The sequence below is a fragment of the Gossypium arboreum genome, chromosome 6 (assembly GCF_025698485.1).
Source record: "Gossypium arboreum isolate Shixiya-1 chromosome 6, ASM2569848v2, whole genome shotgun sequence".
In the NCBI taxonomy this organism is placed as follows: Eukaryota; Viridiplantae; Streptophyta; class Magnoliopsida; order Malvales; family Malvaceae; genus Gossypium; species Gossypium arboreum.
In genome coordinates, this window is record NC_069075.1 from 10,032,025 (window position 1) to 10,053,003 (window position 20,979).

The 20,979-nt window shown below is 33.7% G+C and overlaps 1 long non-coding RNA gene across 1 annotated transcript; it reads right to left on the reverse strand.

The window, feature by feature from the left end:
- Nucleotides 1-852: 852 nt before the first annotated feature.
- Nucleotides 853-3,276, reverse strand: LOC128294040 (uncharacterized). The gene is made up of 3 exons (XR_008284214.1): nucleotides 3,249-3,276; nucleotides 1,841-1,925; nucleotides 853-974 (listed from the first exon to the last, which is right to left on the reverse strand). It is a non-coding gene; the product is annotated as an uncharacterized LOC128294040 (long non-coding RNA).
- Nucleotides 3,277-20,979: the final 17,703 nt, after the last annotated feature.

Consider the following 20,979-nt stretch of genomic DNA (forward strand, 5'->3'; position numbering starts at 1 on the left):
ACTTATACAGTTCATTTTAAAATTTCCAGACAAGCTGGCTAACTGTATCACAGTTACTTTAAAAATCATATCTCGAGTTCCAAAACTCGAAAACCGATTCCGTAAATTTTTACTGAAACTAGACTCATATTTCCATCTACGAATTTGTTTTCTAGAATTTTTGGTCAAGCCAATTAGTACAGTTTATTAGTTAAAGTCTCCCCTATTTCAGGGTTAGACTACTCTGACCTTCATGTATTACGACTTAGATATCTCCCTGTAAAGAGCTTCAATACTTATGTTGTTTGTTTCTAATGAAACTAGACTCAAAAAGGAATCTATACATATAAATAATGACTTCTAATTGTCTCTGGTTAATTTATGGTAAATTTTCAAAATCAGAACAGGGGATCCAGAAAACTCTCTAGCCCTATTTCACGAAAACTTAAACATCTCATAAAATACGGCTCATATGGTCGTTTCGTTTCTTTCATATGAAAATAGACTCATCAAGATTCGATTACATAATTTATTCACTATTTAATTCTATTCCTACTATTTTTAGTGATTTTTCCAACTTACGTCACTACTGCTGTCAGCATCTATTTTAAGGTAAATTTTACCTATTTCATAATTTTCCATGAATCAAATAGCAAATTGACATACATTATTATCAAGGGTAATCCCAATTAGCCATGACGTACGTAGCACCAATAGGACCATGATTGGCCATTCCAATGGCTAGTCATTACCAAACATTTCCACACCACTTAATAACCATATCACAAGACCATAATGTTATACTTCGAAATATACGAGCCATTTTCGCATGGCTATATGAATACACATTACCAAAGGGTACTTAATTAACAACAAGGGTCAGCCCTATACATGCCATTTTCAAAATTGAACTAAAAGAGTACCAAAAAGTGGCTTAGATAGTGTGGATGACTTCGACTTTGACACTTCCGAGTCCGGTAGCTGACGAACAAAATCTACAAAACAGAGAATCAAAGTAACAGAGTAAGCATTTTAATGCTTAGTAAGTTCAAGTAATGAAATTATTTACGACTAAAGTATAGCGTTCATATGACTAAATGAATAGCTGCATATACGCATATTCCCAAAATCATACTTACTTCACACTTCAACCAGTATACTCATACACAGGGGATCAAACCGAACTAAAGGCCGGAAGTTGTTAATCAATAGAGCGAATACTATCTAAAAAGGAATTAACTTTTCCGATGCATATACGAAACATACCTTTCCGTTTGGATTTTATGAGCGTATTAATTGAAATTATTACAGCAAGATCGCTCAATTCCAAGCCCAAGTACCTTCGGGATTTAGCCGGATATAGCAACTCGCACAAATGCCTTGGTCTTAGCCGGATATAGTCAATAGCACAAAAGCCTTGGGACTTAGCCGGATATAGTCACTAGCACAAATGCCTTCAGGACTTAGCCGGATATAGTCAATAGCACAAATGCCTTGGGACTTAGCCGGATATAGTCACTAGCACAAAAGCCTTCGGGACTTAGCCCGGATATCATTCGAATAATCATGCACATATATCAATAAATCATGACACATCCATATTTCATTTTCATTACTAAAGCTCAAACATAAGAAACTTATCAAACCTTACCAATTTCGGCTCAATAGCCACATACAAAGAGCATGATTTTGATTGGCTTTATAACATGATCTCTATACACATTCGGCTACCCGTCACAAGTATAACTAATCACCTCAATATATAATTCAAGTAGAATCATTATATCACCGTTTATTTGTTATGCTTATATGTCATGACTTAATCAAATCATAAACTAAGTTCCATTACTCAAAGACTTACCTCGGATATTTGGTACAGTTGCGGAGTGGCTACTCGGTTACTTTCTCTTTTCCCTTATCTGAAATTGCCCCCCTATGCTCTTGAGCTTAAGTTCAACAAATTTTAACTAGTCATTAATCGACTATTCAAGTATTACTTTCAGAATATAATACATATGGATTCGAATTTCACACATATAGATTATAGTAAGCTTTATAAAAATCAATAAATAATTCATTAGCAAATTTTCATTAATGTTTACAATATAATTACAATTTCCCTATAAGCTGACTTCCTGAGCAACAGTCACTAAAGTTTTTATAACTGGAGCTACGAAACTCCAAATCAATTGCCGTAAATTTTTCTTGACAGAAGACTCATTTATCTATTATCCATTAAATTTTCAAAATTTTTAGTTTAGCCCAACAATACCAGATTTTTCTTAAAGTTCACCTTGTTTCACTGTTTGACTAAACTGACTACTCTTCACTACGAATCAAATTTCTCATTGTACAGAATTCAAAATATGTTCTCGTTTATTTCATTTGAAACTAGACTCATTAAGGAGTCTAAGCATATAAATTTTATCTTAGGACCATTTTTGTACAATTTACACTGATTTTATAAAAATAGAACAGGGAATCTAGTAGTCATTTTGACTCAGCCCCACAATACTTCAAATATCTCAAGATCGGTAACTCTTTTGTTTTTATAGTTTCTTTTCTAAGAAACTAGACTCTTCAAGCTTTAATGACATAATTTATTCAGCTTCTAACTCAACTCCTACAATTTATGGCGATTTTCCAAAATCACCTTACTGCTGCTGTCCCCAAGCAGATTATTACCAAATCACTCTTTCACACATTCTTTGTATACATTTTATTTAAGCATGTATATCAACAATCGAATTTATCATATAAATATCTATAAATTCACTCAAACAATCTCAATACAACACATGGTGCTCAAACCATTATTTAAGTTCAAAACTCGGGTAATACACATATATACACTAGCAATCAAATACTAACATTTGCATTTCACCTTAATAGCTAGCTTAGCAAACCTTAATTTAACAAATAATTGTTCATAACACAATTAAAGCATCCTCTCCATTCCATCAATTCAAAACACATACATTGCCCAATAATATCCAAAATCATATTCGGCCTTAGTACACAACTTGTTAGCCGATTTTTCTCCATTTAGCAACTAATGCACATATGTGCTCATTTGTTAGACTCTACTTCACCTAACTACCATTTTTTTCATCCAAATAACATGAACAACAACCATTTCTTGAACATTTTCTCTTAACCGATTACTCATGTTACCAACAAGATTCAAAATTTGGACATGGGCTAACTAAGGGACTTAGTAACTAGCTTAATACATTCAACAATTTCAAAAGCTACCATGAATTACATACCTTATTCAAGACTAGAAGGAGTGGCCGAATGTTTGTTTCCCCTTCCCCTTTCTTCTTAGAATTTTCGGCCAAAGATGTTAAAAGATGAACACTTTATTTCTTCTCTTTGTTTTATTCACTTAATTAGTTTAACACCCTTTTTCTTTTTCTTTTTTTTTTCATAAATTATGCCATTAATACATTATTTTATTATTATTACCCATCACATATTGCTTATCCTCATTGTCATGGCCGACCGCTACTATCAAAGTGGGGAAATTGACATGCAAGTCCACCCTTTTGATTACATGCATTATTGAACCACTTCTAGGATTACCTATCCCATTTCACATTTGTCTCACATAAGTCTTATTAAAAAGATTCACATTCAAATTAATAAATTAACGATTGAAATTTTCACACATGCATGTTCATGCACAATAAACATAGAAAATAACGGTTCTTTATTTTTATAACTCGGTTTTGTGGTCCCGAAATCACTTTCCGACTAGGGTTAATTTAGGGCTGTCACACTATGTACGTAATCTGTTTAAACATATGTGATAACCTATTCCTCTCAGTCACTGATTAAGTGTTAATCATTGATTTTGATGCCAATTAGATCTAATACATTATTTGTTAATTGTTAACAAATTTGTTTTAGGGCAGTAGGGTTTTTGTTATTCAAAGTTAATAGCTAACTTGTTGGTAACATTCAAAAAAGGAACAAAAGTTGCTCAAGTAAGAATACTCATAGATCGAAAGTTTGAAAATATTCTCTTGATATAAATTTACAATCGGTGATGTTTTTTTTCCTATAGAGATCTGAATGCATTTTCTAAAATTTCACCACGATTTGCCATTGACTGACTAGTGGCACTGCCGCCCAGTATCTGGGCAATAGGAACCTTGCAAAGGGCTTCGCCCATTAACCCCTTTGCGTAGGAGAAATTAATTGTAGGGACAATTTTGTAATTCACATTAATAATCAATTAAATAAATATATATCATATATTGTTTGCTATGATTGATATGTACAGTGTTTGAAATGCATAGTTATAGCCCGATAACCCATTTAAGTTATAATTTACAAAGATTGTAATTTTATAAATATGGCCTGCATGTTGTTTCTTTCTATATTTCTCTTGTATGTTCTCTTCTCATCCTACTCCCTCGTATGTAAAACGATTTTTTATAAATATAAATTGTACAACTTGCTACAGACTAGAGAATATGAAGATTGGGCTACTTATAGTGAGAAAGAAGCTTGTGAAGCAACTCACACCATTAGAATTCCTTTTGGTTCTCCCATTAGCTTAGGAGGGACCACCTTAGTTCTATAGGCTATAACTATTGCATTTATTTGGCGCTTTATATTATTCATGTTAGTGATACAATGGATGATATGCTAGCATGTATGTTATAGTATATTGATACAATCAACTTTAATAAATAAATAAAATGGATTAAAGTTGAACATTAATGGAGAGATGAATTTTATTTAAAACCCTCAATAAAATATTAAGTTAAGATTGCCTTCCAATATTTACCCTCATTAAAGCCTCAATCGATACAACATGGGTTCTACTAAAGCGAAGTACTTGTGTCTATCTTGGTTAAACGCAAAGAATAAGGAAGTCATATTTGCTGATTATAATATTGATTAATAACTTAACTAGGTTACTCTAATATGATTAGAAACCTAGAGGCAAGAAATTTGGATGATAATGAGATGATTGGAATAAGAGTTGTTAACTAAATAATAAGTTACAAGGGATGTAATTAGAAAGTGTTGCTTAACTAAATAATCATAATCTCGAGAGTAAAGCGAAAGCTGACTTAAGAAGAGGTGAAATATGTATCTTTGCCTATTAGAGAAAATTTAAAGAAAGGATTTTCTAAAATTAATATATGAGGGTTATTAATTTTGAATAAAATAGTAAGAGTATCATTTAATTTAAGTCCTTTTAATGTTTATAATAAACTTGGTAAATTTACTCATAAGCATATTTTATTATTGTGGATTTATTACGGTAAGTAACACAAACTCTTTAACATTACGATCTGTCCTTGAGAAAGACAAGGTGAACGGCTTGAACTTCCTTGATTGGTTCTGTAACTTAAGGATTGCCCTCAAATAAGAACGAAAATTACGTCATTGAAGAACTCGTTTCTAATGAACTAGCAGGAAATGCCTCTAAAGTTGACAATGATGCCTATAAGAAACATCTTGATAACATGTTAGACATAGAATGTCTAATTCTTGCTATTGTGACGCCTGAGCTTTAAAAGAAACATGAGGGTATGGTTGTCTAATATATGATCCAACATTTTAAAGAATTATATGAAGGGCAAGCATGTCAAGAGAGGTATAAAACCTCTAAAGCTCTGTTTCAATGCGAAATGGTAGAGGGAACTCATATGGGAAATCATGTTCTCAAGATGATAGGCTATATTGAAAGCCTCGAAAAACTAGGATTCCATCTAGGCGTGGAATTGACCATCGATGTCATCCTACAACCGTTGCCAGATGGTTTTAGCCAATTTGTCCTTAATTTTAACATAATGAAATTAATTAGACTTCACTACAGTTACTTAACATGTTATGAAATGCCGAAAGTAACATGAAAAGAGCTGGACCTACGTCTATTTTGATGGTCTGTAAGAACAAGGGCAAGGGAAAGCTTAATGCTAAGGCAAAACTTAAGGACAATAGTAAGGCCAAACCCAACAAACGAAAGACTAAATTAAAACCTAAAGGAGGAATTGATAATGAAGGAAAATGTTTCCATTGCGGTAAGACCGGACATTGGAAAAGGAACTGCCTTACCTATCTTAAAGAGGTCAAGAAGGCAAAGGAAAACAGAGCTTCCACTTCAGGTATTTATGTTATTGATGTTAATTTATCAACATCTATTTATTGGGTATTAGATATTGGTTGTGGTTCTCATATTTGTACCTCTATATAGGAACTTTAAAAGTATAGGAACCTAGCTAAAGGAGGGAGATTTGTACCTCTGTGAGTTGGAAATGGAGCAAAAGTTGTTGCATTAGCTATAGGAACTTTTTTTTTTTATCATTGCCTAGTAGACTTAATTTATGTTTGGAGGATTGTTATTTTGTGCCCAGTTTGACTAGAAACATTATTTTAATTTCTTGTTTAGCAAAAATTGGTTTTGAGATAATTATTAAGAATAATTGTTGTTTATTTTATCTTGATAATGTTTTCTATTGTTCGACACAATTAATAAATGGCCTCTGCATTTTAGATTAGGATATGATCATTTATAACAGAAATACAAAAAGATCAAGAATAAATGACTCTAATCAAACTTATCTTTGGCATTATCTTTTGGGCCATATAAACGAAAAGTGCATATCAAACCTCCATAAAGATGGATTTTTGGATTCTTTTGTTTTTGAACAATTTGATATATATATATATATATATATATATATATATATATATATATATGAGTCTTGTTTGTTGGAAAAAATGAGTAAAACCCATTTTAATAGTAAAACTGAGTGAACTAGTGATTTTTTAGGCTTAATACATAGTGATTTGTTAGGCTAGGGGAGGTTTTTAATACTTCATTACTTTCACTGATGGCTTTAGTAGATATGAGTATATTTACCTTATACCCTATAAATTTGAGGCCCTTGAAAAGTTTAAGGAATTTAAAAATGAAGTACAAAACCAATAACGCAAAGGTATTAAGGCACTTCAATCAGATCGAGGAGGAATATACTTAAGCTTAGAGTTTGATGAGCTTTTAAAGGAATGTGAGATTGTCTCACAACTGATAAACCGTAATTTATACATATTTTTACCTCATGCTTAACATGTTTTATGGATGATTTTCCCTTAGAGTTAGTGAATTCGATGCTCCTAATACCTTAATTTCATATGTTATACTTAGAAGAGCATAGGAGAGCGAAAGGAACGAGAAACGAGCCAAAAATGGAGAAAATAAGCCAAAATACGAATTCAACACGGCCTGGACCTCCTCACATAGGTGGACCACACGGCCGTGCCTATTTAACAGGCTCGAGCACGGCTTGAAGTAATCGCACACGGGCATGTCACACGAGCGTGTCCCTGCCGAGCCCAAATTGAGCCCAATTCGGAAAAGGCTAATTTCGAGGGTTCTTAGGCATTCCAAAGCCTATAAATACACCCTAGAGGAGAAAGAAAAAGGAGACACAGAGAGGAAGGAAGCAATTACTCGAAGGAAGCCGATTGATCCATCTCAGAAGCTGGATTCATCCTCAAGACTGAAGATCTCCCTTCAATTTCCCTTAAGGAGTTTTGGTTTTCTTTATATTTTGTATTCATTATTCTTCTGAGATGTTTTCCTTTTTAGTAATGAACTAAATCCCCTAAATACCTAAGAGGGATGAAACCTAAGACGAATCTTGTTATTATTTTCTGAATTGTATGATAAATATTTAACTTGTTCTTAATTATGTGTTCTTAATTCTTGTTTTGATATCCTAGAATACTGATTCAAGATAAGCTCTTATTCAGAGGAGGAATAGACCCTATCTAAGAGTACATTTGTCATAATTAAGCGGAGTTGATTGCGCGCCTAGAGACAGGGTGACAAGATTTTGCCGGATTAGAGTGAAACCTAATAAGGGGATCCATAAATCGAGTTAATGCAACCCTAGGGTGTTAATTAGAGAAAAGTCTCAATTATTCAATCTAGGGATTAGATGTTGTTAGTCTTGAATAGGGATAATAACATAACTTAGGGATCTCTACGGAATAAGTTAAATGAATAAATCGTCCGATTCGGAGCCAGAATAACAAGTACAGTCTAGGTGGATTTTTCCTTGAGTATTGTCTTAATTCAATCATTTTCGAAAAGTAATCCCCCAATTTCATTCTCTATGAATTCTTAGATTAGTTAATTATTTAGTAAAAATAAAACCACCTTATTTTTAGGCTAGATAATAAAAAGATAGTCATTACTAATACTTTTAGTTCCTTTGGGTTCGACAATCCGGTCTTGCTAAAACTATACTGCTGTTCGATAGGTACACTTGCCTACATGACGATAATAGTTAGTTTCAAGAATGATTAATTATAAATTTATAAAACTTTGCACACAAAATCACGCGATCAAGTTTTTAGCGCCGTTGCCAGGGAACTAAGATATTAGGAACACTCAATTTTTATTACTTTAGCCATTTATTTTTCTTGCAAATTAATTTTATTTTATTTTTTATTATTTATTAATTTCCTTTTTCTTTCTCTTGGCAGGTTTTATAGTTTATGACTAGAAGAAACCCGTAAGGACCACTACTTTTTGACGAAGAAATCGATTGCACAGTTCGCAGAAACCAAAGATAACAAGGTGAAGCTTAAGATACACAGAGAACGAGCAAGAGGACGATACTCAACCTTCAACCGAAGAGATGGCTGAAAACCAAGACAATCAGCTACCTTCTACAATTGCGGTTAATCAAAATCCTACTCTACGCACTATGTATGATTATGCTAAACCTTCTTTAATAGGAACTGAATCAAGCATAGTTAGACCTGCTGTAGCTGCAAATACTTTTGAACTAAAACCTAACACTATTCAAATGATACAGCAATTTGTTCAGTTTGAAGGTTTGCAGGATGAGGATCCCAACGCTCATTTAGCAATTTTTTTGGAACTATGCGATACATTTAAAATTAATGGTATTTCTGATGATGCCATTCATCTTCAATTATTCCCTTTTTCATTGAAGATTCATCTCTGGTTATTCCCTTTTTCATTGAGGAACAAAGCTAAACAATGGTTGAACTCGTTACCACGAGGGTCAATTACTATTTGGGAACAAATGACCGAAAATTTTTTACTAAAATATTTTTTGCCGGCTAAAACGGCTAAATTATGTAATGATATGATTTCAGACAGAGGGGTTATCTGATATGATTTGATAATGGCGATGAGGTATGTCAAAAGGGTATGATGCTTACTTGGCTTATGTACTCGACACCAAGGTATCTGAGTCAAAGATACAGGCAGTTCCAGTGGTATGTGAATTTTTTGATGTGTTTCGGAAGAATTACCAGGATTGCCACCGAAAGAGAAGTGGAATTTTCTATAGATTTGATTCCGGAACTACTCCGATCTCCATAGCTCCGTCTGGGATGGCTCCTATAAATTAAAAGAGTTAAAGACACAATTGCAAGAGCTTGTTGATGGGGTTTTGTTCGACCGAGTCATTCACCTTGGGGTGCTCCGGTTACATTTGTGAAAAAGAAAGATGGGTCTTTGAGATTGTGTATCGACTAATGCGACTTAATAAAGTAACCATAAAGAATAAGTACCGTTACCGGATTGATGATTTATTTGATCAATTTGAAAGGTGCGACTATGTTTTCAAAGATTAATCTTGATCGAGTTATTATCGATTCTGAGTAAAGGAGTCAGATGTGCCAAAAACAGCCTTTAGAACCAGGTACGGGCATTATGAGTTTCTAGTTATGCCGTTTGGGCTAACTAATGCACCTGCAGTATTCATGGATTTGATGAACCAGATATTTAGACTGTACTTAGACAGATTTGTAGTAGTATTCATTGATGATATTTTGGTTTATTCTCGGGATGAAGAAGAATATGCAGAACATTTGAGAATTGTGTTGCAAATTCTATGAGAGAAGCAGTTGTATGCTAAATTCAGTAAATGTGAATTTTGGCTTCGAGAAGTGAGTTTTCTTGGACACATTGTATCTGCCGAAGGCATCAGGGTAGATCCACGTAAAATCTCAGCTATTGTCAATTGGAGTCCACCGAAGAATGTATCTGAAGTTAGAAATTTCTTGGGTTTAGCTGGTTATTATCGGAGATTTGTACAGGGATTCTCTATGATAGCTTCTCCAATGACTCGATTATTGCAGAAAGATGTAAAGTTCGAGTGGACTGATGAATGTCAACAAAGTTTCAACCGATTGAAAGACCTATTAACGAAAGCACCTGTATTAGTGCAGCTGAAAGGTAAGGAATTTGTTATTTACAGTGATGCCTCATTAAATGGTTTAGGTTGTGTTTTGATGCAAGAAGGTAAAGTAATAGCCTATGCTTCAAGACAACTTAAACCACATGAAAGAAATTACCCAGTACATGATCTTGAATTAGCTGCTATTGTATTTGCGCTGAAGATATGGCGGCATTACTTGTACGGTGAGAAATGTCATATTTATACTGATCATAAAAGCTTGAAATATTTGATGACACAGAAAGATTTGAATTTGAGACAGCGCAGGTGGCTTGAACTGATAAAGGACTATGATTTGATTATTGATTACCATCCGGGTAAGGCTAATGTTGTAGCTGATGCTTTGAGCCGGAAATCTCTGTTTGCTTTACGAGCTATGAATACCCGGTTATCATTGACTGATGATGGTTCAATCCTAGCTGAATTGAGAGCTAAACCGACATTTTTACAGCAAATATGTGAAGCTCAGAAGAATGATGAGAAGTTACAGGTTAAACGGGCACAGTGTGAGTCAGGTAATGATTCTGAATTTCAGATTGGTTCTGATGATTGTTTATTATTCAGAGGTAGGGTATGTGTACCTCAGATGTAACGCCCCCTTTACCCGAGACCGTCGCCGGAGTCGAGCACGAGGCATTACTAAACTTATTTGAGCACTTAAACAAATTCAAACAATTTATATCACACTTTCCAGACAAGCTGTCCAACTGTGTCATAGTTGCTAAATAATTCATATCTCGAGTTATAAAACTCGAAATCCAAATCCGTAAATTTTCTCTAAATTTATACTCATATATCTACTTACCAATTTTTTTCTAGAATTTTTGGTCAAGCCAATTAGTACAGTTTATTATTTAAAATCTCCCCTGTTTCAGGGTTTGACTACTCTGACCTTTGTGTATTATGAATCAGATATCTCTCTGTACAGAGCTTCAATGACTATGCCATTTGTCTTTAATAAAAATAGACTCAATAAGAAATCTGTACATATAAAGTATGACTTCTAATTATCTTTGTAAAATTTATGGTGAATTTCCAAAGTCAGAACAGGGGATCCAGAAATTGCTCTGGCCCTATTTCACAAAAATTTAAACATCTCATAAAATATAGCTCATATACCTGTTTTGCTTCTTCCATATGAAAATAGACTCATCGAGATTCGATTCCATAATTTATTCATTATTTAATTCCATTTCTACTATTTTTAGTGATTTTTCAAATTCAAACTACTGCTACTTACGAAAACTATTTTAGTACAAATATTGTTAACTAGTTTATAACATCTTTACTTCAATTCATTCAAACTCTATACATGCCATATAAATCTTCAAACATAAAACAAAAGCTACTGGAATTGATCGGATAGTGTGCTTTGTTGTGTTGATCCGATCTACCCACTTCACTTCAAGTCAATCTACATAAAAATATTAAACACACACAAGTAAGCTTATTGAAGCTTAGTAAGTTCATAGGTTAAAAGTAATGCTTACCAAACATAATATTTCCAAACAATACCAAAACATTTACTAAAGTTTCACGCAATTCACAACCATTGTTATAATAATTCACATAGTTGAGCTCAACAAGTAATAACTACTCAATCTCTTTCATTTGGATCACTTCTCTTTTATTTCTTATAATCAAATTAGGAAACGGCTTACGAAATTGAGTACGTCGTTGCTCAATGCCACGATTCACAACTCAAGTATGGTTTTCCTCATTGAAATACCATACCTACATTTTCAACTCGGTATGGGAAATGCCATACCTACATTTCTTAACTCAGTATGGATTTGATAATACCATACCTACATTTCACACTCAGTATGGATAATACCATACCTACATTTCACACTTTTCCATGGAACAACCATGGTCTGATCCAATCAATTCATCACACGTCACGATACTGAACGTACTCAATCCTGTGTTTTTCCTAATTTGCATTTCTACATTTATTCTTTCATTAACAAAATCTACACAATCCCACAACAAATTCAGTATATAATAACACATTATAAACTTCAATCATTCACAAATAAACATCTAAATTCAACCATATGAACTTACCCGCTAATTTGTAGAAGATATTGAAATTTTGGGACTATTCCGCAACTTTTTCTTTTCCTCGTTCTTCTTTGGATTCTTAATCTATAATATAAAATATTTCTACTCATTAGCATTTATTTGATTTCTATTTCACTTCACAATTTATGCTGTTCAAATTTTGAAATTGCACTTTTACCCCAAAATTTCTGATTTTCACAATTTAGTCCCTACTCAATTCACCCATCAATTGAACTAATTTTTCTCAATTAACACTTTATTTTATCATTATAAACTATTTCAAAACCTTTTATATTCTGAATTTCAACAGCAACCTTCAATTCACAACTTTTTCACAATTAGGTCCTAAATATCATTTCCTATCAAAATCACTTAATAAAACCACCTTAATATGAAATTAGAACTTAAATTTCATAATAATTCATCATAAAATTCCTTATCCATCCAGGGTAACTTCCAATTTCACCCATAAAATCAAAAACTAATGAATTCTACAAGTGGACCTAATTGTAAAAGTCATAAAAACATAAAAATTATCAAGAAAAAGCAAGAATTAGACTCACATGATGTAAAAATATGAAAACCAGCTTTCTCCAGACCTTCTATGGCGTTTTGGCTGAGAAATTATGAAGAAAATGTCTAGATTTTTCAATTACATCATTATTTAACTATTAACTTTTATCTATTTCCAATTTTGCCCTTGTTCACATTGTTTTCTTGCTTATTTCATACCCAAACCGTCCAGCCATTAACCTTTGGGTCTAATTGCTCTTTAAATACATCTTTTAAATACTTAAGCTATTTACTCACAATTTAACAAATTTTGTGCTATTTTCAATTTAATCCTTTTCAATTAATTAGCCATCCAAACGTTAAAATTTTCTAACTGAAACTTTAATACTAACTCAATGACACTCCATAAATATTTATAAAAATATTTATAGCTCGATTTTCAAGTTTGAGGTCTCGATACCTCATTTTTGACCCGTTTGACCTAATAAATTCTTTTAATTCACTAATTTCACCATTTCACAAATTCTTCTAAATTCTTACTTGACTCATAAATATTAAATTACTATATTGTTCAATCTTATTTGTCGAATTTAGTGATCTCAAATCACCATTTCCGACACCACTTGAAAATTAGTAGTTACAACTCTCCCCTTTAAAAATTTCGTCCTCGAAATTTGTTACTGAAAATAGATTTGGATCTGTGATCTTATTGACTCCTTTGTTTCCCAGGTTGCCTCCTCCATACCATGTCGATGCCATAATACTTTAACCAATGGTACTCTTTTGTTCCGCAATTCCTTAACTTCACGAGCCAAAATCTTCACTGGTTCTTCTGAATAAGTCATATCTGGTTGAAGCTCAATTTCAGTATGGGGAATTACGTGTGAAGGATCGACCTATACCGCCTTAGCATAGACACATGAAACACATTATGAATCTTCTCAAGTTCCGGAGGTAAAGCCAAACGATAAGCCACAGGACCAACCCTTTCCACAATTTCATATGGCCCTATGAATCTCGGACTTAATTTTCCCTTTTTACCAAATCGTAACACCCTTTTCCATGGTGAAACTTTTAAAATACTCGATCACCCTTGCATATTCTATGTCTCTTCGTTTTAAATCCGCATATGACTTCGACGATCCAAGCGACTTTTAGACTATCTCGAATAATCCGGACTTTCTCTTGGTTTCTCGAATCAAATCAACCCCAACTATTTTGATTCACTCAATTCAGACCAACACAATGGAGTCTTGCATTTTCTACCATAAAGAGCCTCAAATGGTGTCATTTTTATACTAGATCGATAGCTATTGTTGTAAGCAAACTCACCAAGCAGTAAATACCTTTCCCAACTGTCACCAAACTCGAGTATACAACATCTTAACATATCTTCTAAAATTTGAATCACTCGCCTCGATTGTCCATCTGTTTGAGGATGAAATGTTGTACTAAAATTCAATCTGTGCCTAAGGCTTCTTGCAATTTATTCCAAAATCTTGAAGTAAACCTTGGATCCGATGCGAAATGATAGATATTGGAACTCCATGTAGTCTCACAATCTCGACACATACAATTTCGCTAACTTATTAAGTGAAAAATCTATTTCGACCGAATAAAGTGTCTTGACTTTGTCAATCTATCAACAATCACCCATATCGAATCTTTCTTTCTCGGAGTCACAGCAATCGACACAAAATCCATTGAAATATGCTCCCACTTCCATTCAGAATCATAATGGGTTGTAATAAACCCGTTGGCACTTGATGCTCGCTTTAACTTGCGGCAAATCAAACATTTTGCAATAAATTTAAAATTTCTCTTTTCATACCAGGCCACCAATATGTCTTTTCAGATCACCATACATTTTTGTACTACCGGATGAATAGAATACATACTATTATGTGCTTCGAAAGAATATCATTCTTTAAATCGAATTATTGGGAACACAAATCCTATTATGATAGTGCAATATACCTTCATCATCAATATTGAACTCGAATCTAAATTATCCCGAACCATTTGTCGTTTCAAAGACCAATTTTGGATCTTCATTCTGCAGCTTCGAATTTGTTGAAGAAACATTGGTTTTACCTTCAATTCTACTAATACAACACCTTCTTCATTAAGAGCCAAATGAGCATTCATTGCCCGAAGTGCAAACAAGGATGACTTTCGACTCAGTGCATCAGCAACTACATTAGCTTTCCCTGGATGATAGTCAATAACCAAATCATAGTCTTTCAAAGAACTCTAACCACCGTCTCTGTCTTAAGTTCGGTTCCTTACGAGTCATTAAGTATTTCAAACTTTTGTGATCCGTATACATATAACACTTCTCACCATATAAATAGTGTCTCCAAATTTTTAAGGCAAAAACAATTGCAGCTAACTCAAGATCATGTGTAGGGTAATTCTTTTCATGTGGTTTTAATTGCCGTGAAGCATAAGCCACTACCTTTCCCGACTGCATTAACACACAACCCAAACCACTTAAAGATGCATCATCAGTACACAACATACGGTATACGATTCGGTTGAGTTAAGATGGAGCTTCATTAACATTTTCTTTAATCGATCAAAGCTCACGACATTCATCGACCACATAAACTCAACATTCTTACGTAATAAACGAGTCATTGGTGAAGCAATCATGGAAAAATTCTTTACAAAACGGCGATAGTATCCCGCTAATCCCGAAAACTCGCGACTTCATTTACATTCTTGGTGTTTTCCAATTCACCACTGCCGAAACTTTACTTGGATCCACACGAATTCCTTCAGCTGATATAATATGACCCAGAAATCCAACCTCATGAAGCCAAAACTCACATTTACTAAATTTCGCATATAACTGTTTTTCTCTCAAAGTCTGTAGTACAATTCTCAAGTGCTGTGCATGTTCGGATTCTGTCTTTGAATAGACCAATATGTCATCAATAAATACCACCACAAATCTATCCAAATAAGACTGAAAAATTCGATTCATTAAATCCATAAATGCAGAGGGCATTCGTTAAACCAAAAGGCATTACCAAAAATTCAGTAGTGACCATACCGAGTTCAAAAGCGTCTTTGGCACATCACACTCTTTAACCTTCAGTGATAATACCCGGATCTAAGGTCTATTTTTGAGAACACTGCAAAGACCTTTCAGCTTGATCAAACAAATCATCGATACGAGGTAATGGATATTTATTTTAATTGTTACCTTATTCAACCGCTCAGTAATCAATACACAATCGCAACGAACCATCTTTCTTTTTCACAAATAAGACAAAGCGCCCCAAGGTGATGTACTCGGTCCGATGAACCCTTTATCCAATAACTCTTGCAACTGTGTCTTCAACTCTTTTAACTCATTGGTGCCATTCTATACGGTGTTATTGATATTGAGTGCACTGAATTACATCAATTGTGAATTCAACCTCACGATCTCGGGGTAAACCAGGTAATTCCTCAGGAAACACATCAGTAAACTCATTAACAACTGACAATTGTTCCATCTTCAATTCAGAACCCCGAGTATCAAGAATATAAGCTAGAAATGCTTTATTACCTTTCCGAATCAATTTTCGAGCTGTAAAGGCTGAAATAATCCTGACATCATTCTTTTTATCCCCAAACTCAGCTGAAACTATTTCCCCTGTCTGACATTTTAAATCAATCCGTTTTTCTCTACAATTCACTATGGCATCGTGTTCAATCAACCAATCCATTCCAAGAATAACATCAAATTCTCGAAAAGGTAACAACATTAAATCAGCAGAGAATTCACAGCCTTGTATTTTCAGTGGACAATTCCGACATATTAAATTAACCAACACACTTTGCCCTAGTGGATTAGTGACTTGCAATTCAACGTCAGTGGACTCAACAGTCATTTTCTTTTCTGACACTAATGCAGTGCAAATATATGAATGTGTAGATCCAGGATCAATTAAAGCATACACAGAATCATCAAAAAGATAGAAATTACCAGCTATCACATCTGGAGCAGAATCTTCTTCCCTTGCCCGGATAGCATATGTACGTGCAGGTACTTTTGTCTCTGATCGGGCTGCAGTATCTCTCATTCCCGTATGAACAGTCCCAGTAGCACTACTTTGACCTGAACGTTTACCTTTCTGAGGAGTATTTGCTTGCTTCTCCCTTGTTCTCTATCTTCTTTAATAATTGAGGACGATCCGAATAAAATGATCAGTTCCACCACATTTATAGCAAGCTCGGCTCTTCCCCAACACTCACCAATATGAAATCTACCACAATTTTACATTTAAGTCTCGAATATTTTGCACACTACTAACACTAGCTGCTGGTTTCTTAGTTACTCCGACATCTTGTTGAGTCGTTTTTTTGTTATTCAATCGTTCCGGATTATAACAGTCGACTGAATCATTTCGAACTTTTGGCGAAAAAGTCGAAGTTGGTCTAGAGAAACTTCTTTTGTATACCTCTTTACCTCTTCTTTCTCTTTGCATCTTTCGTTATACACTTCTTCCATCTTTTGAGCTCGATCGCATGAATCACAAATTCGAATCTCTGATCTCCAATCATCATTCGATTTCATCATTAAGCCCTTCTTCAAATCTAATGCACATTTCTTCCTCTGTCGGTACAACATCCCGAGCATATCTCTTGAGATACACAAATTCTCTTTCATATTCGCCTTTGTTTTATTCCCTTGTCAAGATCAAGAAATTCTCTTCTTCTTATCTAAATATCTCTTTCCCACATACTTCTTCTTAAATTCGTTTTGGAAGAATTCCTGTAAGTTTATCTGCAGTACCATCGCCTCAATGGTTTCCCACCAATTATACGCTTCTTCTTTCAATAAACTGCACATCCCAAATAATCCTCCGGAGAACACATCATCTGCTTAAAACTCTCTCCAAACTCTTTAACCAATACTCTGCTTTAACCGGATCATCGTCCGATCTCCCTCGAAATTCTTCAGCTCCAAACTTTCTGAGTTTTTCAATTGGTGTTCTTTTGCTAGATTCAGTTATCGGAGGAGGTGGAGGAGCAACCGGGGGTACTACAGATGTTGAGATAGGGGGAGGAGGTTGCGGAGTCTGATTTCTTTCTCGCACATTCTCATTATACCACTGATTCATGAATCCATAAATCATATTTTTGAGTTCTTGTTCTCGCATCAATGAAATTGGAGCTTCACTACTTGTTCCTTGTTCAGAGGTTTGTACTCTGCTATTAACTTCTTCTTGCTCAGTTTGTTCTGGTCTATCTGACATCTTTTCAAATCGAAGATAATCTATAATAAAAACAAGGATTAGATCGGATCATACACAGCACACTATCACAGATTTATATGGCATGTAATTCTAGATACTTTTCACATCATACTTATTCCGAGAATCGGCTAAACCGAAGCTCTGATACCAATAAATGTAACGCCCCCTTTACCCGAGACCGTCGCCGGAGTCGAGCACGAGGCATTACTAAACTTATTTGAGCACTTAAACAAATTCAAACAATTTATATCACACTTTCCAGACAAGCTGTCCAACTGTGTCATAGTTGCTAAATAATTCATATCTCGAGTTATAAAACTCGAAATCCAAATCCGTAAATTTTCTCTAAATTTATACTCATATATATACTTACCAATTTTTTTCTAGAATTTTTGGTCAAGCCAATTAGTACAGTTTATTATTTAAAATCTCCCCTGTTTCAGGGTTTGACTACTCTGACCTTTGTGTATTACGAATCAGATATCTCTCTGTACAGAGCTTCAATGACTATGCCGTTTGTCTCTAATAAAAATAGACTCAATAAGGAATCTGTACATATAAAGTATGACTTCTAATTATCTTTGTAAAATTTATGGTGAATTTCCAAAGTCAGAACAGGGGATCCAGAAATTGCTCTGGCCCTGTTTCACAAAAATTTAAACATCTCATAAAATATAGCTCATATACCTGTTTTTCTTCTTCCATATGAAAATAGACTCATCGAGATTCGATTCCATAATTTATTCATTATTTAATTCCATTTCTACTATTTTTAGTGATTTTTCAAAGTCAAACTACTGCTACTTACCGAAAACTATTTTAGTACAAATATTGTTAACTAGTTTATAACATCTTTACTTCAATTCATTCAAACTCTATACATGCCATATAAATCTTCAAACATAAAACAAAAGCTACCGGAATTGATCTCGGATAGTGTGCTTTGTTGTGTTGATCCGATCTACCCACTTCACTTCAAGTCAATCTACATAAAATATTAAACACACACAAGTAAGCTTATTGAAGCTTAGTAAGTTCATAGGTTAAAAGTAATGCTTACCAAACATAATATTTCCAAACAATACCAAAACATTTACTAAAGTTTCTGCGATTCACAACCATTGTTATAATAATTCACATAGTTGAGCTCAACAAGAATAACTACTCAATCTCTTTCATTTGGATCACTTCTCTTTTATTTCTTATAATCAAATTAGGAAACGGCTTACGAAATTGAGTACGCGTTGCTCAATGCCACGATTCACAACTCAAGATGGTTTTCCTCATTGAAATACCATACCTACATTTTTCAACTCGGTATGGGAAATGCCATACCTACATTTCTTAACTCAAGTATGGATTTGATAATACCATACCTACATTTCACAGCTCTCAGTATGGATAATACCATACCTACATTTCACACTTTGCCATGGAACAACCATGGTCTTATCCAATCAATTCATCACACGTCACGATACTTAACGTACTCAATCCTGCTTTTTCCTAATTTGCATTTCTACATTTATTCTTTCATTAACAAAATCTACACAATCCCACAACAAATTCAGTATATAATAACACATTATAAACTTCAATCATTCACAAATAAACATCTAAATTCAACCATATGAACTTACCCGCTAATTTGTAGAAGATATTGAAATTTTGGGACTATTCGCAACTTTTTCTTTTCCTCGTTCTTCTTTGGATTCTTGATCTATAATATAAAATATTTCTACTCATTAGCATTTATTTGATTTCTATTTCACTTCACAATTTATGCTGTTCAAATTTCGAAATTGCACTTTTACCCCAAAATTTACAGTTTTCACAATTTAGTCCCTACTCAATTCACCCATCAATTGAACTAATTTTTCTCAATTAACACTTTATTTTATCATTATAAACTATTTCAAAACCTTTTATATTCTGAATTTCAACAACAACCTTCAATTCACAACTTTTTCACAATTAGGTCCTAAATATCATTTCCTATCAAAATCACTTAATAAAACCACCTTAATATGAAATTAGAACTTAAATTTCATAATAATTCATCATAAAATTCCTTATCCATCCAGGGTAACTTCCAATTTCACCCATAAAATCAAAAACTAATGAATTCTACAAGTGGACCTAATTGTAAAAGTCATAAAAACATAAAATTATCAAGAAAAAGCAAGAATTAGACTCACATGATGTAAAAATATGAAAACCAGCTTTCTCCAGACCTTCTATGGCGTTTTGGCTGAGAAATTATGAAGAAAATGTCTAGATTTTTCAATTACATCATTATTTAACTATTAACTTTTATCTATTTCCAATTTTGCCCTTGTTCACATTGTTTTCTTGCTTATTTCATACCCAAACCGTCCAGCCATTAACCTTTGGGTCTAATTGCTCTTTAAATCCATCTTTTTAAATACTTAAGCTATTTACTCACAATTTAACAAATTTTGTGCTATTTTCAATTTAATCCTTTTCAATTAATTAGCCATCCAAACGTTAAAATTTTCTAACGAAACTTTAATACTAACTCAATGACACTCCATAAATATTTATAAAAATATTTATAGCTCGATTTTCAACTTTGAGGTCTCGATACCTCATTTTTGACCCGTTTGACCTAATAAATTCTTTTAATTCACTAATTTCACCATTTCACAAATTCTTATAAATTCTTACTTGACTCATAAATATTAAATTACTATCTTGTTCAATCTTATTTGTCGAATTTAGTGATCTCAAATCACCATTTCCGACACCACTGAAAATTAGGCCGTTACATCAGAATTCAGAGCTCATACAGAAGATTCTACGCGAGGCCCACAGTAGTACTATGTCTGTACATCCAGGGAGTAATAAAATGTATAATGATCTGAAAAAGATGTACTGGTGGTCGGGAATGAAACGTGATA